At 48.0% G+C, this 16232-nt stretch overlaps 1 protein-coding gene across 1 annotated transcript in view; it reads left to right on the forward strand.

Moving 5' to 3' along the window:
• The window catches only part of B4GALT1 (beta-1,4-galactosyltransferase 1), a 399807-nt gene that overhangs the window by 244843 nt on the left and 138732 nt on the right, over nucleotides 1-16232 (forward strand). The gene's annotated exons all lie outside the window — the stretch shown is intronic.

Below are 16232 nucleotides of genomic sequence, written 5' to 3' on the forward strand. Positions count from 1 at the left end.
AGGAGTTTCCCAGATGTCACTGCATACCACCACACCTTTAGCTAATCTGACCCTCGTGATAATCGGATCTTTCAGGTAATTAACTAATCTGAAGGATACAATTATAACGTAATGAGAGGTATTAAACAATTGGAAAATAACCAATCATGCTTATGATTTCATCTGAAATGTGGAACAACTTTTTAAAAGCAAGGCTAGAAGCCAAGCCCTGGGTTATGGAATATAAAGGAAACTGGGTACGCCCAGAAGAGGAGAGAATCTTGGAGGCGGTGCTCATGCTTCCTTGACAAAAGGTGAGAGTCCTGAAGGGAGGATCCAGAGAAGTGGGGCCTGGAACAAGGCTGTCACCATTTGGGAGAAATTAGAAGAATCCTGATTAGAAGCAGTCCAAGCCTGGCGACCCTGGAAGGAAAGGTTAACTAGGTTTGGAATGACTCTCCCACACCTTGAGGGAATTGGAATACCAAAAGCCTTAAGTCTTCGAAGTATGTTGCATACCAATATGGGTTTTCTCGTAACAATGGCATCATAATCACGGTGCAAATCTCTTCTTCGTGAGTGGGTCCTGCACTCGGGTGACGGGACAGTGACATCAATCGTACAAATGCAGCCACCACAGCACCTGGAGTGACAAGTCCCTCTGAGGTCCTATTCATGATCGAAATTAGAGGCTTGTGGTTAATCGCAGCTCACCTCTGGTGCGCATAGAGGTAGACATGAAAGGTGTGGTATCCCCAGAGGACTGCCAGAGCTTCCTTCTTACTCTGGGAGTAGTGTTGCTTCACCCCGGTCAGTACATCCAGGAGAAAAGGCAAACCGTTCCAAGTTTTTCTTTCTGCACCAACACATTGCATACAAGCTAACATCAGCCACCGCCTATGTGGGAGGACAGGATTTCCTCAGTGCCCTTGTGGTATTCTGGAAGGCCTGTTCCTCAGGAGCCCTCCAAGCCCACTTGAATGTACTCCTTAGATATTCCTCAAGAGTTTTGTTGCCAGGTTTGGGCGAAATTGCAACTAGTAATTAACCACACCCAGCAAACTGTGGATGGGTTGGTAAGGGCTAAGGCAGCATATCTGCTACTTTAACAGGGATCTGCCAGATCATAAAACGCATACCTAAAAAATGGTGGCTTATTTCATGTAGAAATTCACATTTCCCCTTAATTCAGGGTGAGGCCTTGGGATTTCAGTTGGGACAAGATTTTCACCAGCTGTTTCCTGTGACCCACCTAAACATTAGTGTAAAACAGTAGGTCATCATTAGCACTGACAGAGTTCCCGACTGGAATTTTGCCTATTGACCACAAACCAGGCAACTAAGGGAGCCTAGCTAAGCCAGTTAGGAAAAATACATTTTTCTATAATATGCCTCAGGAGCTGAAGCAAAACCTGGACTCGGGAAGCAGAATTTGGGGCTGGGTAAAGGGTAAACGTGGCAAAATACCAAGTCAGGTTACTTAAGCCAAGTAAAGCATCAGGAAACCTGTCTTGGGGCCCAAAAACTAGAATTTTACAGGCAAACCACCCTCAGATGGACTAAATCGCCCACAATTCCCTTCTCTCCCAACCAGAAAACCCAGAATGTCTTGGGTAAATAAAATTATTCCTTCAAGGACAAGGAGGCCATAGGAAAATCTTTAAAACACAGAAAGATGCTGAGGGAAACCCAAACACCCCAGTCACACGTCTCAAACCGGGATTACAACCGATGCAGCAGGTAGCACAGTTGGAAGCTGGTGAGCCCACATATTGGTTGCAGGCCGCTTGCAAAGGCTTCCAAAGGCACGGCCCCCAAAGAGGGGTCGAGACTGGTTGTTTCCCACCAGTCCAGGGGTTAAAGTACCAATAAAGGCCTTCTAGAGATCCGCAAAAGAGCAGGGCTTTGCTGGGATGGTTGAGGAAACTGCTGCTGGCTGGCTTTCAATGACCGGTCTGGTTCTTCAGCAGGATGCTCCTCTTTTTAGGGGTGTTGTCTCCAAACACGATTTGAAGAATGGCTGCAGGCATCCCCCTTTTATCCAGGATTCCATCTGGAGTAAACTCGGAGCCCACCAATGGTAAGAACCGGCACCATTCAAACTGGCTGGGGCTGTCAAATACTGCACAGCCTCTAACCAACAGATGTGCCCAGCAACAGACACACTTCGGCATGTAAATGGACTTTGTCCAGACAGACGCATCCCCCACATCTGACCCCACACACAGACCGCCTCTTCCGAGGAAAGCAGAAGCTCTGTCTGGGAAAGGTCTTTCCATGTATGGCAATTCCGACTCTTGGAGCAGGGAGACAGCCAAACTACAAGATGGCCAGAGGGCAGGCAAACATCTTGTGCCACAGCCATTTTAGAGTATATGGTACTCTTTACCTTTAAGCGGTCAAATGCAGAGGTGCAGGTGGCAATAAAAACAAATGATAAAGTATCCGCTGCCACCAGCCTGTTTTGGATGCATCCAGTTAATAACCAAAAAGTTGCAAATAAATCTACAGGGACAATGGGAGTAATTCAGAGTACAGCGGCGCTGTAAAAAACGGCAGTAACATGGCAGTAATTCCATTACCACCACATTACTACAACGCCATACTACGGGTTTGGCGGGGAGTTGGAGGAATTTCCTTTAGCAAAAAAGGCTGGAGGTAAATCCGCTGCCTAACCGACTCCAAAAAATCTGCAGAATTACCACCGGGGGCAATTCTGCTGAAATCCCATGAAGTCCTATGGAATCAAAGAAATGTGGAATTGCACCACCTACCATCACTTGCAATCAGCTGGAAAATCCGCCCGACCAAGTTGCAGTAATGGTAAATCCATTTGGTGATAGTTCAGAATTACAACCAAAGTCTTAATGAGCCCCAGTGTCCCCAATGCACTTCACTATAAATTGATATGTGCAGGAAAAATAAACGGAGAATTTTACTATGGAGAACAGTTCTCGTCAACAATCAGCGCCCCCAAGAGGAGCTCAGCAAGACCAGTGAAACCAAAAGGAGTTTCCTGCCTCCAAGTCAAAACCGGTTCGGAACAATAGCAAAACCGTGTTCCCCATTAATGCCTATGGAAGGAAAGCATCAAAAGGAAAAGTTCCTAACAAGTGTGATGATGCCACAGTCCAGGTCCATAGAGGAACTAATCACCACAACTGGGGATGCCCAGTATTTTCAGGTTGTTGCAGAGTCCAGATGCACCGGTTAGTGAAAAGACGTACTCTGACTGCAGGGACACAGGGAGTCTGAGGCCTGATCGAAAGTGCTAAAGTGTGTAGAGTTTAAAAAATATATATATTGTATTGCTTTAAGTGTAGACCTAGATCGAGAGCAGCGAGCGCAGTACAGGGTGTGGGTAGCCAGCATTTAGGGTGTAATCTTTTAACACTAGGGCAGTACTCTGAGGTCTGTGCACTGGTATGTACGTCCATGGGAATTAATCCTTGGTCAGGTGCTGTTGAAGGAGACATGGTTTGAGAAATTCGCGAGATTAGAGAATTTTGGGGGCATTTTGAGCTGACGCCGGGATTTACTTCCAGAGGGTGGTTGCATGCCAGAAGGATTGTTTGCAGGGTTCTCCCTTTGCGGGCCAGTTGTGATTCAAGCCGGTTGGTTGATGTGCTGCGCAAGGAGCGTTTCTCACCAAATGTGTGGCTTAGCCGCCAGGTACGTTTGTGTGCTGCTCGTGATAGCTTTGTAGATGATACATGCAGTCTAGAACAGTATCCTGGCTTAAAGAGGAAGCTAATGTAGTTTGCATAGGGTGGGCGCGATTCGGTCAATTTTCTGTGCTCCTGTAATAAGACGGGAGCCAAGTGAGCAGCTTGGAGCCCTGTTAGATGAGCATTTCCCCCATCGATGTGGAAAACCACAAGACCACAAGGGCCTTCACTGCGGTCTGGAAGTCCTGCGGCAGGATAAAGGGTTTGATTTTTCAAAGGTTAGAGATTCTTGCCTATGTGGTTCTGGAAGGACAGGTAAAGCCTAATGATTTTGCTGAGTTTGAGCGTTGTGGATCAAATTATTCTAGGCGCATATCAGTAAGCCTTTGTTGGACAAGTTTATTTTTTTTGAACGTGCGGAATGGATGAGGACAACTTCAGTCTTTAATGGGTTTAGTTTGAGGTAGGCAGCCAACATCGGATGAGGGCTAGGTAATCACACAGATGAAGGATGTCCTGCGCACTATTTACTTTGGTGTACAACTGAGTATCGTCTCCGTATTGGTGTATGGCTATATTGGGTTCTTTGATGAGAGTACCCAGATGCTCTGGGATTAGTGAGAGGATGGAGCCTTTGGCGGGGGCGTCTCCACAGGAGACCTTGAGTCTGCTAGAATGCAACAAGTTCATTTAGACAGCCTGGTGTCTGTCTGAGAGGTAGACCGTAAACCAATTCAGGACTGTGCCAGAGAATCCCATCCTGTTAGCAAGGAGGGAGAGAAGGATGCAGTAGTCAATGGTGTTGAAGGCAGCAAAGAGGTCAAGAAGGACGAGAAAGCATGAGTTGCCCGTATACATGATTTGGAGGGCATCATCCACACCCCTGGGTGGTTGGCTGTCTTGCGGTTCCACTTGGGGTGGAACCATGACTGATAGTCATTTGCTAGGTGGAGAAGTTCGATTCTGGCAAGTAGTTTTGTAGCAACGATTTAAGATTTTGCAAATAAATGGGAGGTTCGTCATGGGCTGATAGTTGGCTAGGTCGTCTGGATCTAAGATTTCTTTTTTTTTTATTTTTATAAAAGGTCACATGGGACCAGTTTTGGGGGTGTCTGGGAATGGCCCTTCTTGATGATGCTGAGGAGCGCATTGAGCGCTGGGACTGTCAATTGTTTAATGATGGAGATTGGGATTATATAGAGTAAGAAGTAGGTTTAAGGGAAGCAATACTTTTTAGTAAATTTGGGTGGGAGTTAGGGGAAAATTCGGTCCAGAGGGGCAGTTTGTGTCCCAGGTGCAGGGGACCCTAATGCTGAAAGGTTGATTCAGTGGTCTCTCGGATTTTGTCTATTTTTTCAATAAAATGTGTTGATTGTGTCATTTTTCCTGATTTGCTGGTACCTCTGGGTTTGGGTTTGGTACAATGATTTACTACTTCAGAGGGCTAGGGTCCTGTTAGAGGCTGCGGCAATGGTGGTGGAGTATTAAGCAGCTTTGCCCTCAATAATCCGAATCCTACGGTTGGAAAGGTCTACCTGGTTATAGTTTTTGCTGCACTGTTTCTATAGGGCTCGGATTGAATGTTTGTTGGAGGGTAGGTCAGGGGTGTACCGTGGGGTGGATGGTTTGGCCTTAGTCTGGCTGGATTTTAGGGGAGCATGAGTATCCACCAGTTTCATAGCAGAGTTTTTGAATAATTCCAGTGGGGAAGGCTGCAGTGTTTGCTTCTAGCTCATTCGCTGGGAAGGTTTTGAATGAGCAGCGTTGAGTGAGCAGGCATTTATCTTGACCTTCTGAGGGTCGTATTGGAGCGACTGACTGATAATGGGATGGGCGGCATGGTTGGAGTGGTCAAGGGGGATAGGGTCTACATAGGTGATGTGGGGGGTTGTCAGCCTGTGACTCAGCAACGTTCAAGTCACTGAGAAAGACATTATTAAAATGTGCTAATTCGGCAGAGGAGAGCAAGTATGAGATGTCTGCGATGAAAGAGTTACCCCTGTGAGTGGCCTGTAGATGAGGTGGAAGGTGATGGATTACTTGTGCATTAGAGGGAACCAGCAAGGGAGTGATTCAAACAAGCTTGTTCTGGGAGACGGGATGATGGAGCATGGCCCATCGCTCCTGTGGATAGTTCGGCATGTTGGTTGTAGTAGTGTTGGAGTAGGATGACGTCAAACATGGGGAGGGTGAGGTAAACCATGTTTCACTGATGAACAGGGCATCAAGATTATTGCACGAAATTAGGTGAGCGATCTCTGCAGCATGCACGATTGCTGAGCGAGCATGATTATGAGGGTATGTGCCTGTGGTCCATGGTTGTTGGATGGAGGCAAGGGCGATACATTTGAGGTTCCCTAGGAGCTGCCCAGTACACTTGGCCATTCGAACCCTAGTGAGAGTGGGAATGGTCTGTGGAGGCAGATGGTGATGTCTTTTGATGAGTAGCAGTAGTAGCGATTCATTTATAGGTGAAATACAGGATGGCGGTCTGGACCTTGGCCTTATTGGGCCACAACAGGTGAGGTCCCCGTCCTTTGCTGAGGATGCCAGCTATAAGGACGCCTAAGGAAAACAAATGAAATAGGTGGTAGGTGGAGTAACCGAGTGGCGGGGCCTGGTCACGTGACCAGCAGCCTACTCAATGCCGTCTGCCTGGAGCTGGCCTAGAGTCCTTAAGTAGATGCTTGGAAGATGTGAACACTGGTGGAGTGGAGCACCTGAGTGGCAGGGCCTGTTCACGTGACCAGCAGCCTACTAAATTATGCCTGCCTGGAGTTACATATGAACAAGAGAGGCAAACCCACATAAGTAATTTAAAAAAACTGGACAAAAAAGTGGGATAAAAACAGGACAGAAAAAAAACGAGGTCCAGGGAATGTAAAGATTCAATCTGTGAAATATAACAAATACAAAAAAAACACATTTGAAATTAATAAACAAAGAAACATCAACCATTTAATATTAGATTTGCAGGCAGGGCTGATATGTACAAAAACGGTGTGCAAAAGCCAATACACAAAGCAAAACTTCTCTTAGAAAGACCTACGGGCAAAAGTATGCACTGCCCAAGATGCAATAGACTAAAGGAAAAAGTACCCAAGACCACATGAAGAAAGACAAATAAGCGCATAAACAAGATGTAAAAAACAGGCTCTTTTTTTAGCGATCCTAGAGATTGTACACCTTACTTGCCACACTCCAAACGCAATAGTGCTCCATACACATCTGTAAAAACGATACTTGAGCCAGCATCAGCTTCCTACCATAGCAATACCCATAACTTTGCATAGCGAAGGAGATGCCAACTCGAATTTTCGCTGGTTAGGGCCAAGGTGAATTCACAGGGCAGAGCCTTCAGAGCAAGAGTAGTTACAGGAAGGATCTGGGCAGACGCAATGCCTCATTCATTTGAGCAAAATTGAATCCTGAGAAACATTGATCGTGAGGAAATACTAAAGAAAAACAATATAATGAAAGCCAATACATGAGGTTCATACCTAGTTAGCCAAAAAGTACATCATAAATGAGAGAGAAGACTTTCAGGGAAAAAGTGCCGACCGAGGGCTCGGGTCCCCACATCACATTGGTAATCTGTAAACATATTCCAAATATTTAGACTAGACAATCATGAACTAAAACATTGTTGCTTTTATGCAAAAACATAATTAATGTATAGTGCAAATAAACAAAATCAAAGCAACTTCAACAGTACACATGCCAGAACCCCACAGTGAGACACTGCATGTCAGGGATGTAATTGATGCTGGAAAACTACATGAATCCGAGCAGTTCGGGTGAAAAGTGAACACACAAATCCATTTGAAAAGTCTACATGGCAGACGCCAAGAGTTGATGCAAAGTAGCCAATATGTGAGCCAACACCAGCCATGCATGCAAACAGCCTCGGAGGAATAAAGAGCGCATTTTCCCAGGCATGGCACCAGTGTGGGTGCGCTATGAATTCAAACAATTATTTTGTAACAAGATGGTGTTGCTGCCGCTCGATAAACTACAAATGTAGCAAAAAACAAGGGGAGACCAGCGTTCGTCATCCAGCATGGGAAAAGGCCCACAATCTGAGTAGTAAACGGCTAACAATAATATGTGACTACTGCCAGATAATTGTGCACCAAAAGGGCACATGGGCTGCCTGCCGAACTCACCGAATAACATCAGACGTGGAACATGGGAACCATACTGCAAGCATCGTAGAAGCGAGGAAGCCAAAGTAGCCCAAGTTTGTAATAAAGCGGTATACAAACGGGACGTGTTGACGTCTGTGTCAGATGACTCAGAACAACTTTGTGAAAACAGTTGGCCGTAAGCTCGGGGCATGGTCGGACATGTCAAAGTAGAATGTTGGAACTGGAAAACATATAAAACTAAGACAAATGGCACAGCAGAGCGGATATGAAAACATTTCTTAGAGATTTAAGGGGAAGAGCTTGTGAAAAATGAACATTAAAACACTGGCTCTATTTGGTAAAAGTAAAATTACATCCAGTATTGTTAAAAATGACGACAAAATCAAATCCACACAGACCGCTCAATCTCTTCATTGAGGCCATCTAGGTGAGATTCTTACTAGAATATCCACTTTTGTTCAAGCTACAAAAGTCTGGTATTGGGGCTAAAATTCTGTTAGTTAGGAATTACCTTGTCTATAACCATCCATTGCAAATCTAGTTCAGTATGTCAAAATCCATGGAAGTGCTGCACTAAGGAGGCCGAAGCACTGGTTAGGATACTAGACCTGTCCTTCCAATTCTCATAGAGACCTTTCACATAGATTTTTGCACAAGGGCACCTGTTGTGATAAAACCGTGTTGCAATTATAATGGAATTTAAAATTTCAAGTGGTCTCTTTGTGGAAGAACACTGATCTGGTAATGCATGTTTCACAAGCAGCACATGAGCCATATGGATAGTGACCCACTAACGGTATACGAGGGAGGTTCCAACAATCCAAAACCGTGTTTGGCCTAGATGTAACAGAAGCTAGCTGAGAGTGGACCAACTGATCACGGGTGTTACTGCCACATTGCATGGCAAACAATGGCGGTTTAGATGTACACCCAGTACTACAGACCAGGTTCCAAGGCTTCTTGATGAGCTGTTTTATCCGTGTAATTTTAGGAAAAAAGGTAGTGACACATACAAGGCGATCTGTGCAAGGCCTCTTTTGTCTGTTCAAGAGTATGTCCCCGTCAGTGAAAAGAACCTGCTTAGTGGGTTGCTTGAGTAGCTTAAAGGGATACCCCCTGACAGAATCTAGAGATCAAAGCATTCACGTGTTGATAATAGTCATCCTTAAACGTACAATTGCACCTCACACCTTACATTTGACTATAGGAAATATTTTCAGATGGCACGAGGATGTTGACTGCTGAAAAGAAGACTGTTGTTCCTATCAGTTGATTACTGAAAAAGGTTTGAGTAGAGTCTCCCCTGATGTTTGATCAATAGGTCAAGGAATGGAATCCCATCTTTGTTCCACTGAGTGAAATGGAGGTTAGGATTTTGAGAATTGAGCCAATCAATGAAAGCCTGTAAAATTCTCAGATTCACCATGCCAAATGAAGAAAATATTGTTTGTATATATCGCAAATACAGTTGTTTGTATATATCGCAAATACAGTTTATGGATGGATTATTAAAGATGATTTGGGTAAGATGGCCGCTTTGGTCTGAGCTCCCGAAATTGCCCCGCATCAATCCTAAATAATCCTGCTGTTTCCTGAACTGCACAGTCCCAATTCCCCGTCTCCTGTTCTCCCGATCTGCCCAGCTGCCTACCAGTGAATTTTCTGGCGAAAATCGGCCGTTCCCTGCCTGATTGGGACCCCCGAGGCCTTGGGTCTGAGCCCTACACATCTGGCCCACAGAACCAAAGGGCGCTACACTGCAGACCACATCCGGCCTGAAGACTGCGTTGCCTGCGTCGCGCCACCGAGGGACCTCCCCCACTCTGCCTGGAGCGTGTCCTGAGGGAGGGCCAGATCCGCTCCCCGGCGCTGGGGCGAGCCGCGGGGGCTCGGCGGCAGTGCGGGGTCGGCATCTGCCTTCCCGGCGCGTGGCCATCACCAGAGCCTGCCCGCCGCCCCGCGAGGCTCCCCGGCATCCGAGACGGCCGTGCCCGCGGGGGTCTCCCCAGCGCCGAAGTCCAGTGGAGTGAAGCCAGAAGAACAGCCGGGACACCAGGTACGGGGGGGAGGGTCGCGCCCCGCGTTGAAGTTGGTCTCGAGCCGGCCCGACCCACCCCCCTCCTCCCCCATCCCCTCACCACTTCAGCTACGTGTCCTGCCCGCGGCTCCGGGTGGCGCGGCGCGGGCCCGGCCCTGTTCGGCCCGCTGGAAGCCCCGTCTGGGGGCTGGGAGGCGTGTGGTGTCTCCTGTTACATACCGGAGCAACGGCCTTAAAGGGAATCAGTGCGGCGCCCTGGAGGCCCAGCGTGGGACGTGGGAGGAAGAAGTCCCTGATGAGCCCCGCTGGATGAACTGAGCCAAGAGAGCCCCCCCCACTTTGTTGCCTCATTTTCGGTGGGCTGCCCAACGCACTTGTGGTGTTTTTCCCTGCACCCCTCTGGCATCTCGACACACACCATACTGCCAGACAGGAGAGTCACCAATGCAATGCTGCATTCCATTCACCTACTGAGACTCCAGCAATAAGCTTGATAAAATCCATTGCCCATTGTCTCCCCACCCCAGTGTCAACATCATCCCTGGGGGAGTCTGTTAGTAGCAAACCTGGCTACCACAGCAAATCGCTAACCCCCCGCTCGAATCAAACAAAGGCAGCCCCCACGTTACGCGCTGTAGAGCGCTTGGAACGCAGCCCAATAGAGGAGTTCCATTTTGCTTCTGAACTGTGATTCGTCCAAATTCGAGCAGCCGGATAAATCCTAGCCATCTCAGGTGGATCTTCGGAACACCCCAGGCACTACAAAGTATAGCGGTTCTCATATAAAGTGCACCTGTTCCACATTTGAAATGGGGGGGAAAACGACAAGTCCCAGAGGAAATTAACTTTCGAGGGCGGTGCGACACCAAAAGCCCCCGTTCAGCAGGAAGACCAGACTCCCGCCCCCAGCAGTTCGCCCCAGATGGAATCGGAGGGTAATTTATTTGAAATAAAAGAACTCCTTTTAGACCTGAAGGCTGGCATCGGAAATCTAAACAACAAAATGGACGGCCTCGCCTCCAAGGTGGACCTCCTTCAACACCGCATCGACACACACTCGGAACGTTTAAACGAGGTCGAGCAAAGAATGTCAAATCTAGATGATGGTACATCATCCCTATCAACCAAAGTTTCGCAGCTCGAAGCCCAAATGAAATCAACAATAGCTAAATGCGAGGACCTAGAAGGTCGTTCAAGGAGGAATAACATAAGAATCATCGGGGTGAGGGAACAGCAGCCGCAAGGTAGAATGGAGGAGTTTGTGGAGTTACTCTGCACATCACTCTTCAGTAGAGAGGGCTCACAGGATTCCGTCGGCCCAACCTGCCCCCGGCGCACCGCCTAGGCCAATCATCGCTAGGCTGCTGAACTACAAGGACCGAGACACCATCCTCCGCCAGGCAAGAGAGAAAGGAGAGCTGCTTCATGATGGTGATAAAATTCACATTTACCCAGACTTCTCTCCCGCGGTACAAACCCAGAGGAAATCCTTTACCGCCATCAAACAAAGACTCTGAGCCAATCAATTACCCTACTCGATGCTCTTCCCAGCACGGCTCAGAGTACAGCATGGGGAGAGGGTCCATTTTTTCCAATCGCCCGAGGATGCACGCATGTTTCTTGACCGGATGGGCTGCCCAGATCCGAATCCCAACCGTCCCAGGCCCCAAAGAGACAGAAGCATCAGGAATCCACCATAAACCGGAGTGACCAGAGGCGGAGTACAAACTCGCAAGAAGTTGCAAAGGAAACAGGCTCAATATATAGTGATTATAACGCGAGGCAGGGAAGCTTGGAGGGCCCCAGGCACCCCTAGCACAGCACCAGTTCACTCTCCAAGGTTCACTCGGCTGCCAGTAGGTCTCTAAGCTGAGTTCCTTGGGGGTACAGTTTGTACAGCGACATGACTTCCACTTGTTTCGCTGTTTGTTTTATTGGGTTAATGAGGGATCTCCCTGTGGGCCAGTTGGGGGTTGCCCACCTGAAAGAGAGAAACACCACGTGCTTGTGGGGGTTTGCCCACGGATGGTGCCCTCAGTTCATTAGGAAAGTTCAGCGCCACCAGTTCCCAACCCTCCCCTTACTCCATCTCCTAAGCAGATACCAGTGTCGTCTTGTCAAGCAAGTTACAAAGCTTTCAGCAACAAAGCTAGCAAGTCTCTTCTCGATGCCTCTCCATGGCTAGCAGCAGTAAAAGAACTGTGGTCAATTAGAATGTTTTACCCGAACCATTCAACGTATTAACATGGAACATAAGAGGCGGCAATATTCCAGCTAAAACCAGGAAAATACTGCAATACCTCAGGCGTCACGAAATTGACGTGGCTATGATCCAAGACTCACCTTCTACCAGGGAAGGAACACCAGTGGGCCGAGAGCTGGGGCTGCCACAGATACTACTCCTCTTACTCAATTTACTCCAGAGCAGTCGCTATACTCATACACAGAAGGATGAGCTTCCGCTTGATACGCATGGCGAAGGACGCGGAGGGGAGAGCGATCATAGTGAGCAGTATCGTAGCCGGACAGAAGGTGACCTTTGTCAACTCCTACGGTCCAAACACAGATGGCCCTGACAATTTTGGATGGGTACTCACCCAGCTTTCCAGACAGGATCCAGCAACCATAATCTGGGGGGGAGACATGAACACTGCACTAGATCCATTAAAGGACAGATCAAAAGCTTCACCCCTACCTCCTACCAAAGCTGGACTCCAAATAAAAGAAATCTGTAATGCCTTCAGCCTGATAGACATATGGAGGGTCTCGAACGGCGATTCACGAGAATTCACATTTCATTCACCAGTACACAATTCGAGCTCCCGTATCGACTATCTCTTCGTCTCTGCAAGCGGTCCTCTGACAAGTGATCGATGCTGCATACATCCGAGAACGCTCTCCGATCATTCCCCTATTTTCCTCAACTTAAGGCCATCCACTCCGACGCCACCGCTACAGCGATGGCGCTTCAAGAACGGCTCGTTAAGAGATGAAGTGTTTGCCTCTGAACTAAGGGACGAGATCAGTGTTTCTTGATGCCAACGTTGGTTCAGTCCCATCCGTAAGCACAATCTGGGAGTCCCTAAAATGCTTTATCAGAGGAGTCTGTCATGCCAAGGAAAACAGCATCCACAAGCTCATCAGACGCGAGCTCACAAGCAGCGAAGAGAAGCTAAAGATCCTTGAGCGCCAAGCCACTAACGGGGCGGATCCCAAAATATCAGCAGCCTTGAAGGAAGAATTGATGAAATTCAATCTCGCAGCAGACCATGAGGTCAAATTCCTGAATCGCAATGGCCAAGTTCGTCAATACGGAGAAGGCCAAAAACCCGGGGCCCTTCTAGAAAATTTAATCAGTGCTGACAAAAAAACTTGCACACATTGAATCGATTCCGACCACTCTGGGAGAGACGGTCTATACCGATGAAAGGATAGCGGAGGAGTTCAGGATCTTCTATCAAGAACTATATAGTGCTAAACTTAACAAGTCCTCGACAGCCCCATTGGAGTACCTGGAAGACACGGAACTCTACTGGGTCGAACATTCTCTCTGAGAACCCCTAAACGAAATGATCACGCAAGAAGAGATTATAGAGGCCATTAAGTCCCTCCCCAGCTCCAAAGCGCCGGGCCCTGACTGACGGGAGAATTCTACAAGTCATTCGCGGGCACCCTGGCCTCCCTCCTAGAGGCAGTATATGAGGAAGCGCTGGAAAGAGGGCACCTGCCTCCTACCACCTGTGAAGCCAATGTTATTCTGCTACACAAACCTGGCAAACCTCCAGAAGATTGCTCATCATACTGACCAATATCTCTCCTCAATATTGACAATAAAATACTTGCCAAGGTGCTGGCAGGGAGGTTAATGCCATTGATGCCTGCCCTTGTTCTGGCAGACCAAGCCGGTTTCATTCCGGGCCGCAACACGACGTTTGGACTTAGGAGAATGTTCGGTGTCGTGGCCGCACTGGACCCCTCACTGCAGGCTGTGGCGGTTCTTCTCGACGCCGAAAAGGCATTCGGCTCGGTGGAGTGGCCGTTTCTGTTCACAGTGCTCACTAGGATGGACCTAGGAGCCCGCTTCATCAACCTTGTCTCTCTCGTATATACCAAGCCACGTGCCAACATTATTGTGGGTACAGCCAAATGAGCCCCAATAGTTCTGCAAAGAGGCACGAGACAGGGCTGCCCACTATCGGCCTTAATATTCGCCTTGGTGATGGAACCTCTAGCCTCCAAACTGCAGGAACAGAGACAGTAGAGAGGACTCATTATAGGTCCTCACAAGCTCATCATCTCTCTACGCCGATGACGTAGCACTGTTCATCCGAAACCCTGAAGACAATCTGAATCCAGTCATGAGGGAAGTCATCAAGTTTGGAGCAGCGTCGGGAATAAAAATCAACCAGTCAAAATCCATTGTATTCCCTCTCACCCCAGCCACAAAACAGTTTCCAGACGACTTCAACTTCACATGGAAGTGCTCCAGAGTCCGATACCTCGGGATACAACTATCTCTAAATTGTCAGGAAGTGTTTCGTGATAACTATGAAGAGGTGGTCAAATCGCTTCAAGACAAGATTTCTCGCTGGAAGTCTCTTCCACTAACCCTCTGGGGTAGGATTTCCCTAGTGAAGATGGTGATTTTACCCAAACTATTATATCTATTCAACAATATTCCTATGTTGCTGCAACAATCCTTCTGGAAAAATTGAAAAGCCGGGTCCTCGAACTACTCTGGGCGGGTAAGCCAGCTAGAGTGGCATACACCACGCTCACACTCCCGGTCACCAATGGGGGACTGGCTCTGCCGGACCTGGAGAGATATTATTGGGCTGCTCAAGCACAGTTCCTCAGCCATTGGTATGCCTCTCAAGCTATCCGACCACATGTACAAGTTGAGCGAGCCCGCACAACACCTAACTTCCTAACTGCAGTCATCCTTAGTCACATGCCGGTTCCCAGCTCCACGATGAACGTGATGCTCACGACGTACAAAGTTTGGAAGACGCTGGCCCAGAAATTAGGTGTGCAGTCACGGTACTCCCCACTCCTACCTGTGAAGTTTATTCCCGGAGTCCCACTGACCTCAGAGACGGTGTTTCACAAGTGGGTCGACAAACTGAACATACAAACCCTGGGAGAACTCTTCACAGAAGAGGGTTTTCTAACGCCATAGCAAGCAAAAAGTAAAGGGGCAACACTGCCTTGGATGTATTCCTCTACTTCAGAACTCGTTACACCATTCAAGCTCTACTGCCCGACTTCCCACGTCAGCCACCAACGTGGCAATTACTGCATAACGTCATCCAAGTGCAAGGCGAGGGCAGGCTGGTGTCACAGATCTATAAAGCCCTCATTCCCAGTACATCCCCCGCCATCTCTGGTGCAAAGGCTAGATGGGAGAAGTCATTACTTGTTAAGATTTCAGATGAAGACTGGTTCTATAGCCTGAAACAAACTCAAAAAGTGGCGCTTAACTCACGCCTAAAACTTATACACTTCAACTTTCTCCATCAAACATATCACACACCAGTGAAAACCAACAAGCATCACCCAGACGCAGAAGCGAAATGCATCAGATGCGGGGCAATCTCAGCAAACTTTGCTCACCTAGCATGGGAGTGTCCCGGGCTTACGCCTTTCTGGAAACAAGTTCTGGAGACGACAGCGGCTGTTGTGGGAGAACCAATACAACAAAGCCATACAGCAGCCCTGTTGGGCATGACTAGGCTGCTCTCTGCTCCAATAAGAAAACTAGCAGGGGTACTGTTGACGCTGGCTCGTAGGAGGGTTGCCATGGCATGGGGCAGAGGCCCACCGCCTGACAGTCGCCGTCTGGCGCAGAGACATGTTGTATTACCAAGATGTGGAAACGGACTTCATTAAATTACTTCCTCTGCATGCCCGACCTCCAGACATCTGGGGGCCATTGACACTGTTCTTGATGGGCGAAGCGGCAGAGCACGCATCTGAATCCTCAGACTCGGAGGATACCCCTCGGTGATGACTGGTCCAATGTATTTCCACATCCTTGAAGCGATTGCTGGAAGAGGCACTTTCTCAGCTAAAGAGGATGCTGTTTCAGGGGGATGTCGCTGAGAGGGGGTGGGGGGGGCATTGGGTGGGTCCTGGGTCAAGGCGCAAAGTTTAAAGTCCACCCTAATGTGGGTGTGAAGTTGTATCGTGATTTAAATACCTAAAAATAAAGTTTTTTTAAAAACAAAGTTTTATTTATACATATATGTTTATTGGCAAGGCTGGGGGCAAAAGCTGCCCCCATCATGGTGCCCTTAATTTGTGGATGCTGGCCTAGAATCCTTATGTAGAGGCTTGGACGGTGTGAAAACTGGTGGTGAGCAGAGCAACTGAGTGGCATATTTTCCTGCCTTCTTTTGA

Source organism: Ambystoma mexicanum, chromosome 6q (genome assembly GCF_040938575.1).
Source record: "Ambystoma mexicanum isolate Mex_15411 chromosome 6q, UKY_AmexF1_1, whole genome shotgun sequence".
Taxonomy (NCBI): domain Eukaryota; kingdom Metazoa; phylum Chordata; class Amphibia; order Caudata; family Ambystomatidae; genus Ambystoma; species Ambystoma mexicanum.